General features: G+C 40.7%; 1 non-coding gene across 1 annotated transcript; it reads left to right on the top strand.

Moving 5' to 3' along the window:
* Nucleotides 1-3221: 3221 nt before the first annotated feature.
* Nucleotides 3222-3293, top strand: TRNAP-AGG (transfer RNA proline (anticodon AGG)). Its single transcript has one exon. It is a non-coding gene; the product is annotated as a tRNA-Pro (tRNA).
* The last annotated feature ends 4209 nt before the right edge of the window (nt 3294-7502 follow it).

The raw sequence follows: 7502 nt of genomic DNA, 5'->3' as shown, positions 1-7502 counted from the left end.
AAAAGTACACTTCAATTCCGACGTTCTACGTGTCTTAAGAGTCAACCACCACAACATACAGGTGTTTTGCGAACACGTTCCAAGAAGGAGGGTTCGATTGTTGGCGGGAGTGACCAAGAATTGAAGATGCATTGACAACGTAATTGACTCTTTGTGCAGTATGATTCTATAAACTGGTGATTTCAGAAATGGTATGATACAATAGGTTATTTATAGGCCATTTCTAAGTAGAGAGTCTATCGAACTACACTGCTGGCCACCGTAAATGCAACACCCTGAAGGAAGCATGCAAATAATATGAAATTTACAACATGCATTAGCGGAGGTGAGATATGCAAATGATTAGAATTTCAGCGCAGACGCACATCACGCGCGCCTGTGGCGCCACTTCAAAGCGCTATTTAAGGCTTGGAGATTTCGACGATTTGAAGTACGGCAATTGTGTTTTTCTTGTGGTTTTTTTCAAAAAAACGATCAATTATGCCTCGTAGAAAGCAGCGATCATCTTTTGATCAAGTATCCAAGTTCGACAGAGGAAGGATAGTGGCCTACCGAGATTGTGGATTATCTTTCAGGGAAATCGGTAGTCGTGTTGGACGAAACCAAACAACTGTAATGCGGATATGTGATCGTTGGATGCAGGAGGGTGCGACGGACCGACGTGTTCGATCGCATCCACCTCAGTGCACCACTTCACGTGATGACAGGCGTATTGTGCGTATGGCAGTGACGGATCGCTCAGCCACATCAGGAACCATAGCACAACACATTCAGTCTGTACCGCATCATCCAGTGTTTGCGCGTACCATTCGACGCCGTTTACAGTAGAGTGATCTGTCCGCAAGACGTCCATTGCTTCGTCTACCCTTGACGCAGAACCACAGACGTCTCTGCCGCCAATGGTGCGATGAAGGAAGGATGTGGACGGCACAATGGAATGAAATTGTCTTTACTGACGAGTCACGCTTCTGTCTGCAACACCACGATGGTCGGATTCGAGTCTGGAGACACCGTGGAGAGAGGATGCTGAACAGCTGCGTTATGCACCGCCACACTGGTCCTGCACCGGGTATTATGGTATGGGGCAGTATTGGATATCACTCTCGCACTCCTCTAGTACCCATTGCCGGTACTTTAAAAAGCCAGCGCTACATCTCCGAGGTGTTGGAGCCAGTTGTCCTTCCTTACCTTCAGGGCTTGCCCACAGCCATATTTCAACAGGATAATGCGCGACCACACGTGGCACGCATTGTCCAAAGGTTCTTCGTCAATCGCCAGATTGAATTGCTTCCCTGGACAGCTCGCTCTCCGGATCTTTCGCCGATAGACAACATGTGGTCCATGGTTGCTCAACGATTGACCCAGATTACATCCCCAGCTGCCACACCAGATCAACTTTGGCAACGCATGGAAGCTGCTTGGTCTGCTGTACCCCAAGAACACATCCAAAGTCTCTTTGAATTAATGCCGAGGCGTGTGGCAGCGGTGATCTCCAACAATGGTGGCTACTCTGGCTACTGATTTTGGCAGGAACCACACTTCACAGAAGTCTATAAATTTAATCATTTGATGCTTGGTCAACATGTTATCTACAAAATAAATATTGTTGCGATATCTCTTGTCTTTCTTGGTGTTGCAATTTGGGTGGCCAGCAGTGTATATTTGATCCAACTGCTGTTCGTCTACTTTCCTCTTCGCAATGTTAAAAAACAGAAAAGATTGTGCCTGACAGTTTGGATGGAAAAAAAATATTTTTGAAAGAAATAAATGGGCGAAATCTTACAAATACAGAAATTGCCAAAAAGTATGGAATTGAGTCTTCCAATCAAACATCAGCAAAAGACATCTTCTACGCCTAGTGGTTCCAGCGGCACGTTCCACCATCCTAAATATATTTCAGAGAACCGAGATTCACGTGAAATGTAAAAAAAAAAAAAAAAAACTACATCAATTTCGTGGAACCTTATATTTACCGAAATTTTGCGATGTAGCAAACAAAAATAAGTAATTTTCATGGAAATCATCAATAAACATGAATGATCAACTCATTTTTTATTTCCCGATATATTTTCATTTATACGAGATACTTCATGGTGGTCTTCTCGGTAGCCGACATCAAAATGCCGACTAAGTTTTATTTATTTTTTCATCTTCGCTTATCTATCAGTGTAAGAGTTATCAATTCATTTAAAGAGAAACACATTATTTCTGCTTCCATTGTTTGTATGTAACCCACAGTGAAAAATGACCAGTTTGTTGTTATCTACTACCTTTGGTTGTATTGTTTGTATAAACTGCAGGTGAAGAAATAATAAGAATGAAGATCCCTCATTGAGCCGAGTCAACAAAAATCAGTTATCCTTTCGAATGTGACAAGAAACAAATTGTCTATTGTGCTCAGAGCTCGAGAAAACGGCAAACGCTCACTATAAGCGTATAAAGACACCTCTAACTTACGTAATCTACTGATTCAGAATGAACAGCAAGGCAATACTAAAAAAAATCGATTCCATTGAGTAAAAGTTAGTTCATGTTAAAGATTCTGAAAGCATTGCGTACTGATGGGTTTTTCTAGGGTTTTTTTTTAAGTTTAAATAGCCTTGAAACACATCGTTTGCAGTTCGATAAAATGGACGGACTAAACTCAAGAATGAATAACTAAAGGTCATTTTCTTGCATTTCATAAGTGAAAATTTTAATTTTCAATGCTGATGAAAATGATTCAATGAATTATGATGGAAGAATTTAAATTAATAATCTTTGTAGTCTAAAAACTGATTCGAGGTGCAGTTACTGCATCCACGTCGATTGGTTATTATCGGTATATCAACGATTAAATATCTATGAATTAAAAACGGTTCTCAAATTCCAACTTTATATTATACGAGTTTTGATACCCTAAATTAGTGTACTGTTACTGTGTATTTGATGTTTATTTAACTTTTTTCACGAAAAACATATGAAGCATGTTTGGATTGTAGAAAAAAGGAAGCGTGTTTGTTTTCAATCGCCACATTCCTTGTTAACTTTTAATTCACTATTAAAACATCATTACAGTGGCAGCGACGAAACAAAGCAAAGCTTGCTTTGCAGTCACTTACGCAGTTGGGGAATAACATTAAAATTAAAGTGTGTGTATGTGTGCCACTTTGGTGCATTTGTTTAGAATATGTGTACAATAGTCTAATCGTAGACTCAAACGTTTTTAGCTTCAAGGATGTGGCTCGGTGGTCTAGGGGTATGATTCTCGCTTAGGGTGCGAGAGGTCCCGGGTTCAAATCCCGGCCGAGCCCGTTGTTGCACTTTTTTTTATCCCTTGCGTAAGAACTTTCACGGCATACAGAAACATCAACCTACCCTAATTTCAGCATGGTATGACATTTTTACGAAAATGATACATATATTTCGATTAATTATAATTTCAATCATCAAATTAAATGTCATTATCATTTATAAGATATACTTGACTCGTTCCCGAAGTCTATTCGAAAATCGGATTTTCGAAAAAGGAAATAATTTTTTTCCACAGTAATAAATGTAAAATGAATTAATTCGTTCCTAGGACCCCGAAGATTTCTAGTGGGAAATTTTGCACAACAGTGCTTTACTCTCAAGTGAAAAACCAATTGAAATCATTAAGTTAACACTGAAAATGTCTTTCCCTAGAGCAGAGGTCTTCACCCTTTCTCCAGTCGCAAGCACTGCTTGTATTTGTCATCAAAAGAAGAGCACCGTTACGGCAAGTTTAACATACGAAGGCTTGAAATCAAGATAATTTCAATTCTTGAATGCAATTTTTACGAAGTGTTTTAATTGGAACGTTGATCAAGTTCTCGCGAGAACGAAATCAGACACAAACATCGAGCACTCTGGGTACTTCAAGGAGCACCAAGGTGCTCGCGAGTAACGGGTTGAAGATGCCTGCCCTAGAGAGAGACAATAAGAGACAATGAGGTACATATAACGGGTTTTCATTCCATACCGGGGAAGTCCGGGATGTCTAGTTTCGTTAATATCATCTATAATCTCAGTGTCAAAGCCATCGGAATTTCTGTCTGGAAAGCAATCTGGAAACAATCCTTTTCAAAACCAAATTCATGGTTCTGTAAGTCACTTGTTACCAAACTTTACCAATAAACACAACGAGCAATATAGTGTATTAAATAATGTTTTGAAAAGTCTCTGAAAAATTTCTTGAATGCAAACCTTCTCAAAGTTTAAAATGACTTACTGATCCATAGGCTGAATAAGAGGAGTCGTATTTGGAGAAAAGAACCTATCATAAAATTATCCATATAGCCAGGATAGAAACTGGGGAGGGGGAGAAGAGCAGGTGAATTTGGTGCCCCGGGCGCTGGACTAGAAGGGGTGCCGAATTCTCCCTTTAACTGCTTCTTCTACATTACACGGGGGTGCCAAAACGAGTGCTTGCCACGGCTGACAAAGTATTTAGTGGCCGCCCTGCATGTGGCCGTAGACTTCTAAATTTTTCTATTTTTCCGGCTTGCGTGTACGTAAACCAAGACAAATTCTTAAATCGAATCATTTTTTGTTGTTCGCAAACCAAGGCGTTCATAAACAGAGGGTTGACTTCAAACACTCATAAAAACCGGAAAAATAACCGAAATAAAAAATGGTTTGCAGGGTTAGCATCGCTAGGTCACTGAAATTTTTTAAGACAGGAAAAAAAAAATAACTATAAAAACAGCCGATAGGCAGGGGCGGCTCGACCTTACTTACCACCCGGGTGCGAAACCTCATATGCCACCCATAATGGTGACCCTGGTAGGAGGCTGACAGGACTTCAGTGAAGGGGACCTCGAGATAAACCTGTTTTTTTTTTCCCCCTGAAGAAAGCCGCACATCACATCGTTTACTGTGCAAAGTGTGTGTGGCCATACGTCCCGCGTTTGAAGTAGATTTTTCTGGGTTTTTTTTTTTTTTTTAAATTCCAGGATTATCTTACCATTTTTCATAATACCAGATTACTTAATCCTTGAAACCGCACTTATTTTTGTGAGCCATCATCACTTATCCTGTAAAGAGGATATGTAACGAGATTATTTTTACTATGACATTTTTTCAAAGATGTTTCTGGTACTCCAGGGACCGGCCAAGTAAGAAGCCGAATTTTTCCTTTGCTTTCATTTGACTATTCTGGAACAAATTCTGGGTGAAAGCATGGCACCCCCTCCCCCATCCTAGAGCAGGGCCCCTAGGCTGGGATCTTTTGTGAGCCCCTGAGTTAGACCGAACAGAATGCCTTCAAATCGTTCATTACAGCAATATGTGTTCCACATTACCACCACCACAGGGGATAACACATTGCAGGCGAGTCACAAATCCAGCGACGGCAGAGTGCAGCAGATCCGGTTGCATATATGACACATACATGCATGCACCTCTCGGCGGATAGCATCTTTCAGTTCCGACAGATTGGACGGACCGGATCGATACAACCGGTATTTGAAATATCCCCATAACCAGAAGTCTGCCGGTGTCAATCAGGAGACCATGGGAACCTGCAACGACTGCTAATGATTTTGTCTTCCCCGAACGTCTGTATCAGGAATGCCTTGACCGGAGTAGCAGTGTGACCAGTTGTTCCATCTTGCATAAACGGGATGATAGAAAGCGCATCTCTTTCACGCAAACATGGCACGACCTTCTCGCGCAGAAGCGTTAAATAACGCTGCGCATTCATCGTAGCCGTTTTCCACCCATTTACTGGGCACTGCGTTTCAAAGAAGAAGGGTCCTATGGTGAACGATCCTGTGAACCCACGCCACACTGTCACTTTTAGGGAATGCAATAGTTTTTGCGTGTACTCAGGTGGATTAGACATCGTCCAGATGCGGTAGATATTAACGTCGCGATGAAGCGAAAAATGAGCTTCATCTGTCCACAAGGTGTTAAAGACCCAGGTGGGATTCTGTTCGATTTTGGAGAAACCCCACCTCGCAAATGCTTCCCTCTGTACGGTATTCGCTGGTAAAATTTCAAGGCATGACTGCAATCTGTATGGGTACAGATCAAGGATTCCATGAAGAATATTGCGTATCGAGGATGGTGGTAAGCCCAAGCGTCTGGCAGCTTCACGAGCACTGCTGGTACCTGTAGCTGATTCGGATGCTAACGCTTCCATTTCGGCTGCAACACGCGGCTAACGTGCCTTCCTTAAACATGGTCGTCCGGCACTTGCACGATCCTCCAGCGTTCCAGTTTCCTCAAATCTCTAAACAGATTTTATGAGGCTTGAGGCCTGTCGCTGTTAAAGGCCGTTTTCCAGTCCTCACATTCTTCTGAACTCGGAATTTACGCAAGGCAATGGTCGCTGATTCCTGGTTCACGTATAACAACTTCACCAACAAAGCTTTATCCTTCGCACTCAGCATCCTTGTTCACATGCACGGTTTACAACGGTGAACTGATTATGGATTAGGAGCGCAAGTTCTTATAACCGTCTCATTTGCATATTTCCACCGAAGTCACTCGTACCAGTGCTTTCTATCAGCTGTTTTTTTTTTTTTTTAGTTTTTTTCCAGTCTTCAAAAAATTCCCGTGACCTAGCGATGCTAACCCTGCAAACCGTTTTTTATTTCGGTTATTTTTTCGGTTTTTATTCATTTTTAAAGTTTCTACGGACTATTTGCCCACCCTGTATATATAATTTATTAGGGAAGAAGTTCAAAAACTCATTGTAATTTGAGCAATAAATTCGTGTGCTGATAGATAAATATAGTGTTCCATTAACTTTTGATGAAGTATCTGAAACTTTTCTTCGAATTTGTCAGTAACATACATTTGGCAACCCTTCAGACAATTTAAATCTAAGAAAATTATTTAAATTCCCTCTGACTTCCTTATCTGTTTTCCTTAAATCAGGATGATTTGTGGTAACTCTCTAGCAGTGATACCAAGTCTTATTTTTAGGTAAACGTTAGTCGAAAAGACTAGCTATCTATTGAGCCAAGTGCGCTTAATGGGCTAGTTACCCCATTGTTTTTACAAGAGCTATTTTCAGAAACAAAAATATCCTAGTACTCCCAATATCTTCGAAGCGAGAATTTACTCAGCTACCCACTCATCCCTGATGATTTTTTGAAAGATTTTAAAACAAACGAGAGCGAAAGGAATTTATTACTGTTCTGTAACTGTCGAGACACACACACACACAACAAACTGAAGATGGATAGGATTCCAGCGTCCTGCGAATGACTCTTCCCTAAATCATGGAAATTTACTGCTGACTAGGCAAAGTAACCAAGGGGGAGAAAATATCTCTTGAAAGCTTTTCCCATGGTGCCAAGCAAATTAAATAAACAATTTACGTAAAATTGAACCTGAAAGTATGATGAATGAATACAAATAATCATGTTGACGCAAAAACGTCAAACAAACTTGAGTAAAGCCACTCTGCGAAAAGCATACAATTAAAAAAATAATATATTTCGAGGTATTTTAGGTTCAGGTATATGAGGATGAATATTTAATGATGTGAA

Source organism: Pholcus phalangioides, unplaced genomic scaffold (assembly GCF_987345545.1).
Source record: "Pholcus phalangioides strain wild (caught in Gottingen) unplaced genomic scaffold, Ppha-v1.0 ptg000039l_1, whole genome shotgun sequence".
Classification (NCBI taxonomy): domain Eukaryota; kingdom Metazoa; phylum Arthropoda; class Arachnida; order Araneae; family Pholcidae; genus Pholcus; species Pholcus phalangioides.
This window is presented reverse-complemented; position numbering and strand designations above follow the sequence as displayed.